Source organism: Cupressus sempervirens, chromosome 11 (assembly GCF_028749045.1).
Source record: "Cupressus sempervirens isolate cs-2001-9-10 chromosome 11, ASM2874904v1, whole genome shotgun sequence".
In the NCBI taxonomy this organism is placed as follows: Eukaryota; Viridiplantae; Streptophyta; class Pinopsida; order Cupressales; family Cupressaceae; genus Cupressus; species Cupressus sempervirens.
In genome coordinates this window covers 798,686,727-798,698,645 of record NC_143128.1, presented here as the reverse complement: position 1 = coordinate 798,698,645, position 11,919 = coordinate 798,686,727, and positions in this window count along the sequence as shown.

Sequence of the window (11,919 nt, the reverse complement as noted above, 5' to 3'; positions counted from 1 at the left end):
TGTAACAAAAGTAGAATTCTAATGAGAGAGTGATTTTGGGAATACCTGATGTGTTCTTAGTTAGTTGAAGCCAACCAAGGGGACCCACTTGGGAGGTGGAATAGATTTAGGTAGAATAGACTCATTCCTTGCAATTTCCTATTTTAAGATAGACTTACTATATTAGTCCTATAGCACTTGTCAAAAATGATCATAGTGCATGTTTGAATTGTTAACTAGTTTAGAATTTCTTTTCTGAAGTTCTCTATAGCTCTCTATTGTTAGTCTAAGTATGTTTATTGTTTTGTATCTATAGTATGGATTCCTTTCATGTATTTTACTTTCCTGTGGCATAGGTGTTAAGACTCTTAAAGGAACTTAGTGTACATACTATGTTGATCCATTTCAAGTCCTACATCCCTGGGTTGACAATTCAAATGTATTTTCATAATGGAATAGATAGTTCTTAGAATGGATATAGTATCTTTGAGAGAGAAATAATGGTGTGACTATCTTGGCCTATTATGGAAACTTTGCATTTTCTTGGCATCATTGTCGAGGATAGTGTCAAACTAGGAACCTTCATGAGTCCTCTATTTTTAGATTAGTGTGTTAGTTAGAAACCATAGGATTACGTGCTTGATTAACAAGTCACCAATTCAATTTCATTCATCAAAGAGGAAGACATAGAGATGAATATGGGATATTTCTTCCATGGGAGTCTATTAATCTAAACAAAGAAATTGAAGAAGAAGTTGTGTTGCCTTTTTTGGATGCAAGCCCTATTTTTACTACAGAATCATCCTCAAGAGAAGAACTTTGGATACAAGTGGTCTTCAACCTTTTGCTGAAATTTTGGCTAGTTTCCTTGATAGTATTGCTCTAAATCCACTAGTTGTTAACAATCTAGTACCTAATGTTCCTTTTCAGTAGCAACCTAATAATCAAATGCCTCCAATAATGGCACAACCTACTTTTCCATTTCCTCTCCCAAGCCTTGTAACCAATGCTAATCTCAAAAATATACCTCCAAATTCTCTTCCAAAGTTTTATGGCCTTACAACTAAAGATCCTAATACTTTCTTGTTTGAGTTTGAAATACTTTATCATAGCTTTAACTACAACACTAATGCCCATAAGCTCAAGTTGTTTCTAGCAACACTAAAAGAATCAACTTTACAATGGTTCATGGGCTTAAGAGCCAATGCAGAAGGTACTTGGGATGAAATACAAACTTTATTTTTGGACAAATACAAAGAGTAAATTGTAAAGAAAATGATTCAAGAGGAGATGATATCTTTAGAATATCACAAAAGGAGGAAGAAACATTGGAAGAATATGTTTCACATTTCTTGTATACACTGCAAAAGAACCCTCAGCATGTGTTGTCTAAGGATTCACAAAAGCTAGTCTTCTTGAGAGTCATGAACAATAATTATCTAGAAGCATTAGAATTGATGGCTAGTGGAGATGTATATCAATCTTCTTGGGATGACCTTAAAAAAATCTGTCTTAACTACTCAAGTTCAACAATGAAGAAAGGAAAAGGACACTAGACTACATCTAATAATGGAATTAGTCAGGGTATTTCAAAGCTTGAGATATCTAATATGCTCTCAAAATCTAAGCATGACATTATAAATGATGTCACTACACATCTTGACACAATGACTGTAGAGAAGAAGCATGCAGAAGTTGAGGTATAATTAGCTGAGTGATGCCCACATTGTTGGAGGCAGAAGAAATATTGCCAATGCAAATTGGTTGCTAGCATGGAAAACCAGCATCTTCCAACTTAGTACATCAAAATAGATGGAGAGGATGAGCAAGTATTCTTTGTTGCTCAACGTCAACCATGGGCCCAATGTCAAGGTATTCCTCAGGACCCTTTGCAAAATTTAAATCTATATGGTAATCAATGGCAAAATTGTAATACCCAAGGTCCTTCATAATATAGTCAACCTAATTGGAATAATGCTTGGAAAAATAATCCACACAGCCTAAATGGCCTCAGAATTACCAACCTTCCTGGCCAAACCAAAAAAATAATCAATGGAAGAATTAGAAGAACTAATGATAACCACCCCAAGGGAATTGGTAGTCTACAAATCAATGGAGAGGACCTCAACAATGACCTAACCAAAATATTGGTAATCCACAATTACCACAAATACCACCTCTAGTCCAACAACCTGCACTAATGCCACCACCTGCAAGTCTTGGACCTCAAAAGTAGACCCAGTTACCTACACAACCTTAGCCAAATACAAATAACTACTAGTTACAACAACTAATGTATTCTGCTAATGCTCAACAATACCATGCTTATGCTCTAAATGTTGCAAATATACATTTGAGATTTGGTACAACCCTACCAACACCTAAACTCCCTCTTATAACTAAAATACTAGATACTCCTATATCATTAGAACCTATAGTTTCTAAAGAGGTTGACCCAACTAATGCCACTAGCTTAGCTCAAGCTCAACCAATAGTTGAACCTCCTTTTCCAGAGAAGCTCATACAAAGTAAACCTGCACAAATAGAGGAACAATCTTTTGATATTTTTGATCAGTTAAAGAACATGCATGTCTAAATACCCCTATTCCAAGCTATTAAAAATGTTCCTATCTATGGCAAAGCCATCAGAGAAGTATATCTAAAAAAGCCTGGGATGAAGAAAAAGGACCCAACTATAGTCCATGTTGTGGGACAATTGGCTGACATTATAATAAGAAAAATGATCATTCCTAAATATTATGATCTAGGAAGTCTAGTTGTGAATGTGATTATAAATGGCCAATTTGTTAAAAATGCTTTAATTGATCTTGGTGCTACTATAAATATCATGACTAAGGATACTATGAATAAGTTGAACATAGAAGTATTAAGGGCTACCCCAATAATTATGCAACTTGCAGATAGTTCTACTATCACTCCCTATGGAATGATAGAAGACATAGTCATAACCCTAGACTCTCTAGAGTACCCTACAAATTTCATGATTCTGTCACCCAAAGTCAATTTATCTGGTTACCCTATCATTCTAAGATGACCATGGCTAGCTACAATTGATGCAAATATAAGTTGTAAGTCAGAGAATATGACCATTTCTAATGGTTAAGCAACAAAGAAATTTGATCTATATCCTCCAGCATAACCACAACTAGATTTAGGTACATCTGTATGGCCAGATTTAGGGGATGGAGAAGAAGAGTTAAACTCTATAGCACAACTTATGATGTTACATAGACAATCTTTTCTAAAGTTGCAGGAAGAGGATTTATTAATTCAGAGTATTCTTAATAATACTTGTGTGGTAGAAAAAGATGTATCTGATAGTTTTGTGTCAGAATTAACCACATGTTAGGAATGTAATGAGAGTTATATTCTCCTCAAGGAGCTAGACATTATTTATCAACTCTTACCATGTGAATTAGATACAAGTCCAATCTTTGAAGCTATTATAATTGATTCTACAACTACTATTGAGTTGTCAAAAGGTCATAATCTCCATGTCAACCCCAAATTATCTTCCACACAAATGAAACAATTAATAGAGCTTCTTCAAAAACATGAAAAGGATTTTGCATAGGACTATTGGGATATGAAAGGGTTGAGTCGTACATTATGAACTCATAGAATATACATCAATGAAGGGTGTCTACCACTCCATCAACCCCAAAGAAAGATTAATCTAGCCCTTAGAGAAATAGTTAAAACTAAATTGCAAATATTGCTTGATGCTTGTTTTATATATCCTATATCTGATAGTAGATGGGTTTCACCTCTAGTCATAGTGCCTAAAAACGGAGGGAAATGGCAGATTTGTGTAGATTAAAAAGAATTGAATAAGGAAACCAAGAAGGATCACTTTCCTTTACCATTCATTGATCAAGTTCTAGACACTCTAGTTGGAAAGAAGTATTCCTCTTTTCTAGATGGGTATAGTGGTTATAATCAAATAAGTATCGCTCTTGAAGGTCAAGACAAAACCACATTTACATGCCCATGGGGAACTTTTGCATATTTTTTTTTCTCTTTGGCTTGTGTAATGCCCCTACAACATGTCAATAAATTGTAATTAGCATTTATTCTTATATATCACATGATTGCATGGAAATATACATGGATGATTTCATAACATTTGAAGGCACCTTTGAAGAACCCTGATGAATATTGAAAATTTTCTTATATAATGTAAAGAACATAATCTATCACTCAATAGTGAGAAATGTTTCATGCTCATGGAGGAAGGAGTGGTGCTTGGTCATTTCATATTAGCTACAAGAATACAAGTGACCTCCTTGCCTCCTGTGACCTCCTCACAGCCCATGACCTTTAAAGACCACCTCCACCACTACAACTCCTTCTTGCACCCATTCATTGCGTCCTAGCCATTTCAATCAAAACATCATCATATTAAGTCATTGCCTAATCATGCATAGTCAACGCCCATTGGATCTGCCATGTTAGCAAGTCATTTTTTGCCTATGATAAGCCATATGGCCATCAAATTTAAACTTTCACTTTGGTGATGTTAGCACGACATCATTTCTACATACCTTTCTAAGCCTTAAGAAGCAACATTTGGTGTTTTACTCATAACTTGAGCATCCAAACTCCATTTTCAAAAAACAAAACATCGTCAAAAAGTTGGTTCCGATTTCGTCATGATGGTGTCAGTTTTATCATATTTTGCAGCATTTTAGATACCTATTTTTTTCTATCAATAACCAAACGTTGTTATTAATATTTTCATTTCAGGGTTATTTCACTTTTTATTTTGGTACCCTAACTTGTGATTTTGCAGTGATATTTGCTAATTCATACCTTGTCGGTTGAAGACTTCTATGAAACCACTAACCATGTTTCTTGTAGGTTTTCCTTACATGGTTTAATGCTCTTGGAAAATGAACTTGAATGAATAAACACTTGTCTTTGAATGCATGTTGCTAAAATCAAATCTTGAGTGCCATGGAATAAAATATAACATTTTCATTGGAATGCATGATCAACACAATCTTGGATGCTAAAGGTTAAAAAGAAAAAATGCGATAAATATTTGATTTTGAGTATTAAAGAACATTTCAAATCAACACACTTCAACTTTGGTGCTTAAAATGAACTTCATTCAATCTTGAATGCTCTAAAGTGAAAATGTTCTTATTCCCTCCTTTTTAAAGCTTTCAAGCGCGAATGATTTACTTTTGTTGACTGGATTTTACTTTTGTTGGCAATGTTGTCAAGTTGGAATGAACATTTGAATGTTAATCACATGTGTCTTCAAGTTGTACAATAGATAATCTAAAAGCTTCACAAATAAAATGAATCGAGTGTCTTGCGTATATTGAGATTGTGCCTTTTAGCACATCTTTGACTTCTCTATTTCTTGCAAAGTAGAACCATTTAAATATGTGATGCATGTACTGAAGTTGTTAGCAAGACCATTCGCAACAACCTAGGAGTGCTTCTAGCAAGTTCATCCACCTCTGGGAAGCACGTCCCCTTTGGTGAGAAGCTTAAACCAGTAAATAATCTGGCCAGTAAATAAATGAGGAGAAGGGTAAAATTTCTCACTCCATTAGGCAAGTTCGAGAGATGTGTTTCTGGGGGTAGCCTAAGGTGGCAAAACTTACCCACAATTTCAGCATGTCCGGAATAGATTCTTAAGTGGATCACATACGTAAGAACCAATTGGCTAACACCATAGACCTAATTATGTACCAACTTAGTAGCTAACCTTTTATCCTTGGCATGTTATTTGTGGTGCAAGGGAAATAGCATCCCTCAAGATTACTCACCATTGTTCTCCCCAGGTAGAGGCATAAGGCTACTTGGGTTTCATCTCCAAGGGTCATTGTTCCCATAGAAGGGGAACTTCTATTTGCCATGCCTTGAAGATTCTTTGATGTGTATCATTTGTCAATCGACTCTTGTATCGATTCACCTCTTTGATGAGAGGGACATATTGCACTAGAATCAGGAGACATCAAGTTGTAGGTTGTTGAATAGCATGTTGCAACCAAAATTTGACTTTAGGGATAAAGAGTGTGTTTGAATTATCTTATTTGTTCTCAAGACCCATGAAAAACATTTGTAAAATATACACAATTTTGTGGTTATTATTGAAAATCATTTTGCTAAAGAGATCATTTTTTTTCCTTTGTCAAAGTTGCTTTGTCCTTTGAGAAACTATTTGTTCATAAAAACCCTCATATCAGAGAAAAAAAAAATTTCCACCTTTATTTTCTAAAAAGGCAATTGTTAGCAAGTCCATTCGCAACAAATGTTTGTCTTGTTGGTCTAGATTTTATCTTTGCTAAAAAAAGTTATACTTATTCCCTTGAAAACAATAAAATCACTAAGCAAGTCCTAGTTACTAATCCTTTTTCCTTGGTCCAAAGTTTTGTCCTTTTTTGAAATATCCTTGTTACTTACCCTACTTGACTAAAAACAACACTTTTACTCTTGACTAAAATATTGTTAGCAAGTTCATTTGCAAAAAAATCCTTAATTCTTGTTTGTCCCACTTCACTCAAATTTTACCATTTCTAAAAACTTAGCTATCCCTCAATTAGTTTATGATACCAATCCAAGGTCAAAAGGTATACTTAGCGTAGTCACTGCCCATCAAAACCCCACAATTGTGATCAAATCTCTTAGGGTTATCTCATCTCAGGCCAACCTAAGGATAAGTTCAAAAAGGCTAAACTTCCACAAATACCAGTTTACATAGAGATAGAAGTACAACATCAAAAACATACCCCCAACCCAAGGATTGACAAGCTAGACCAAATTAAGAAAGATGAAGCAAATGTTGCATTACAAATTGAGTGGGATTACAAGATTCAGAACCTAACTCTCTGACAAGGTGTCAACCATAGCCTTATAATAACTCTCGTGTTAACTACTTTGATTAGGTCCATCTTTTTACACACACACTTATGCACTTGTCTCCTTGTAGGTTTAGTCTCTTTGTTAATTCTTCATCCCATCTAAACATTTGGTAGAATCATCTCCTCCACTTTTTTCATCAACCTTAGCTTTTTAGAAATCCTCCAAATCAAGCATCATTAAACCCTAGAATCCTCCATTAGTTGCTCCACACTTAGAAACATTTTTGCATCACCTCATTAATCTTTGTCTCCCTAAAGAAATTTCGATCCATCTCACCATCATAGTTGTCCTTAAACTAAGCATTGTTTAGGATAAACTATCGCTTGTGTCCCACATCACCTTAAGCAAAAGATTGGGCTACATAGTTGATCTCATTTGTCTTCCCAATAGTCACAAGGCTACCTTAGGGTTTGATATTGCCACCACATATTCAATTTCACACTTAAGGAAAATACAATCTCCTCCATGTAGCACCATATCATCTAGATTCCTAAAAGTATCATATACACTTAGCATCATCTCTCTTTACATTTTCATCATTAGGAAAATCATCCTTTCATGCCACCCACCACTCATTTTGGTAAGAACATAAGGAAAAAGGACATGCATCCTAGTCATAGTAATAACATATCTCGAGCTCAGCCATACCCCATAGTTTCCATGATGCCACCAGATCCACCACCACAAATCCTTGAAGAAACAAGTTCCTCCATAGACATTGATGCTTTCATGAACCAACTTGTTCATGCCACCATTGTTAATGCCATCATAGACCAAAACAAGGAAACCATCATGGAAAATCTCTTAAGGGATAGTGTTGGTTCATTTGAATTTGGGTGTCCACCACCTATCAACATTTTAGATCCTACACACCCTCTGTTTGGGTGGCAACCACCAGTTGTAGAATCATTTGTCCTTACTAATCCTTACTATTCACTCAACAAAGGATATCAACCACGTTAGATGGAACCTACAAACTTGAATATACCCTCAACCAAGGTGTCTGCTCCCATTCCAGGATTTCTTGTACCATCCCTGAGTTTCATCTTGTCAAAATGTTCATAAACAATGCACACCCTAGTCTCACTCATCATATGGTTATGAACTGTTTACAAATGTACAAAGATATTAAGGAAAAGGGGATAGGACTTGAACAAGGCCTCATTAAGGATGGTTTTATTATACTTTACAAGGAAAACACCTAGGATCGAGGACCAAACAACAACAAAACTCAATATTGGAACAAAAACAAAAACACAGTAACAGACTGTGCCACCAACACCCAAAAATTTCATATCATTGGGGTAGCTACCAATGTTCCTGCCATGTTTTGTCAGCAACAACCCTATCAATAGCAACCCCCTATGTAACACACGCCACCCATATAGAACAATCAACAAATACCTACTCATCATAATCAAACCAATGCTATCACACTTTTGGCAAGTACTAAACCCCATGTTAAGAGACAACATCATGTATACACCCCATTGGGGGAACCTCTTGATGCAATCTTTGAAAAACTAGCTAAGGATAATCTTATTCCGCATCCACCAACACAACGCTTGGAACCAAACCAATCTCAAGCATGCTGGTATAAAGATAATGAGTTTTGCAAATTTCATTGTGTCAAAGGACATACCACCCTCAAATGCATGCAACTCAAGGACTATGTCGAAGACCTAATTGATCAGAAGGAAATCATAGTGGGGGCACAAACTTCACCTAATGCAGGATTAATGATATATCAAAATGCTTTCCCTCCTCATAATACAAACCTAGGAAAAGCACCTGCAAACCCTCTTGTCAATAAACTGAACAATACTCAAGGCAAACAACGAGATAACCGAGACAAGTCTCAAAACTATACCTCACCATATTTAGACTATGGAAGCCTTATCTATTGCATATCATAGGTTGAGCCATCCATCAATGTCATTCACATTAAGGGCCTAGATACCCAATGTGCAGTTGCTACTCACCAAACTCAACTCAATATAGCTAGCCCATCTGTTTCTATACCATCAAGACCACCTACATCTAGAGCATCTCCATCAAAATCATCCTCATTAGGTCTGCAATATAACATCTTGGAACACCTTGGAAACACGTCAGCCTAGATCTTTGTTTTTGATCTCTTACAAACAAGCCCACTTTATCAAGAGATCCTCAATAGTACTCTACATGAGTCATGCGTCCTCTCTGACACAAATGCCATCGAATTTTGCAACTTGGTTGGCCATCTTTCAACATCATGTGCCTTCTCCTTCAAAACCACTGATATCCTAGTAGTTGAACTAGATCATATCCTTCCACTCTACATAGCCATCATGGTTTCTGACTTTTCTATTAAATGGGTCATGATAGATAATGGATTGGCTTTAAATCTATGTAATTTAAAGTTCATCAAATAGGTAGGATACACTGAGGTAGATATCATTAATGAATTAATCACCATCAAGGCATATGACAATTTGGAGCACACCACTAAAGGAACTATCTTACTCCCTATAAGAGTCGGCCCAGCCATTCAAGAAACACATTGCCATGTACTTGATCTTAACCTTCCATACAACATCCTCCTCGATCACCTATGGATTCATTCCATGAAGTCTATTCCACCCACATATCCTCAGTGTATCAAATTTTTGCATAATGGCACTGAGATAACCATCCATGCAGATCCTAAACCCTTCGCTTATTGCAATGCGGTTGAAGCTTCATACACCAATCATTGTCCTGGGATTGAAGTTGGCCACACCATGGCTAGTTCCTCTGGCACCTACCACACTCCAGACACCATTTTAGCCTCCACTCTTTCCATGGTTAAAATCAACTACCAAGATTGTGGTGAGTATAGTCTTATAGATGCTTTTTCTATTAGCGCTCTACCACTTGATCCCTATACTCAAGGATGCTCGACACATCAAGGACCTAGACTAGAAACCACCTCTCGACTCAAACAAATGGACCCTACCACATTTATTACAAAGGGTATTCTTGGTAGAGAGGAGAATGTGCTAGACATTAACACATGGCTATACAAAGAGCCACCTCCTAAAAGGGAAGCACTTCTTGATCACTTTAAACAAAAATATCCCTGGTCACATTGCCTAGCCATAGAGCAATGGGATTATCAAGGAGGTGGTTTGGGCCATTTGGAATCAAGTATGAGAAAGCCTATAGATGCACACTAGGGATAGAAAACCAAAGGTTTAGGCTATGGACTCCCTACAACTAGGGGCACTACTAAGGAATGCCATGCTTTCACAAACATCTGAAACAGCTTTGTTGAGGTTGAAGATATTCCTAAGGAAGTAGAAATGAAAGCCTAGGATGATATATTCCTTGATGAAATAATCCTAGGAGCCTTTGTGCTCTACCAACTATCCCTAAATCTCATAGACCTACCCCTCACTCACCTTGAACTCATAGATTGGGACCAACCAAGTGTTGTTCATGTTGACGAACTATCTATCGAGCGCATGCACTCCTTAAACTCATGGGGCTAGAAATGCCACATAAATGGCTGCCACCACTATCGACATATGTCTATAAGATGGATCCTGTAGGTTACTTCGAGGAGGAGGAGATCTCCAGTCATAAAACTGAAATAAAAAAGGAAACAAAAAAGCAAAAAATCAAAGGAAAAATGTCCTCTGGTGAAAACTCCTCTGGAGCACCATTGGATGACTCAAAAAATGAAATAAAAATAAAGGATGTATCTAATGCTAAAATCCTCTCTAAGTTTCTTGAAGATGGATATTTCATCCTTCCCTTACAAGAGCATAGGCCTCCTATATCTTTAGTTTTGACAGAGGAAACTCGGCCAGTAAATATCAGTTTGACAAAGACACCACATATCACAAACATTGCAACTTCTCTACCACTTGAGTAGGTAGATCTTCTCATTGAGGTCCTCCATGAGAATCTGAGTCTTTTTGTATGGTCATATCAAGACATGCTAGGGTTGGACCCCAAACTAGTGGTACACCATTTGGCCATAGATCCAAAGGCCAAACTTGTTAAGCAAAAGCTCCGTAAGATGCACCCCAAAGTTGCTTTATTGGTTAAAGTGGAGTTTAAAAAAAATTTGGAGGCCAAAATCATTCACCCAATAGATTTTTCTAAATGGATTTCTAACATGGTACCTATTACCAAGCCTTCTGGTGATATCAAAATCTACACTGATTTCAAAGATCTTAATAAAGCTTGTCTAAAGGATGACTTTCCATTACCAAATATCGACATAATTATGGATCTCACTGCAAGTCATTAACTCTTGTCACTAATGGATGGTTTCTTTGGATATAATTAGATTCATATAGCAGAGGAAGATCAGCATAAGACAGCATTCACTACACCTTGGGGTACATTCTACTACAACATGATGCCATTTGGGCTAAAGAACGATGGGGCAACCTATCTGTGCACCACGACAGTCATCTTCCATGACCTAATCCATAAGATTCTTGAGGATTACATGGATGATATTTTAGTAAAGTCTCTCCATGCTCTTGATCACTTATTTCACCTCGAGGAAGTGTTTAATTGATTGGCAAAATATCGTCTCATGCTAAATCCAAAGAAATGTGTCTTCAGTGTCACCTTAGGAAAGCTCCTAGGATTCATTGTGTCACAGCAAGGTATCGAGATCAACCCTAAAAAGATCAAAGCCATCATGGATATGGCTCCTCCTAGGACACTTACACACCTTTGTTCTCTATAGGGAAAACTCCAATCAGTCAAACAATTCATTTCCCAACTTGGTAATAAATGTCAACCATTCATACACCTACTCAAGAAGGATCAGAACTTCAGATGGGATCCTACTTGCCAACATAACTTTGAGCTCATCAAGGAATACTTGGCTAAGCTACCTATTTTTGTTCCTCTAGTTATAGGGCATCCACTCATATTGTACATCATAGCTACTCCCACAACATTAGGTTCTCTTCTAGCGCAACTTGATGATGCAGGGAAGGAAAGGGCTATTTATTACATCAACCAAACATTAGTGGGATATGAGCTCAACTACAT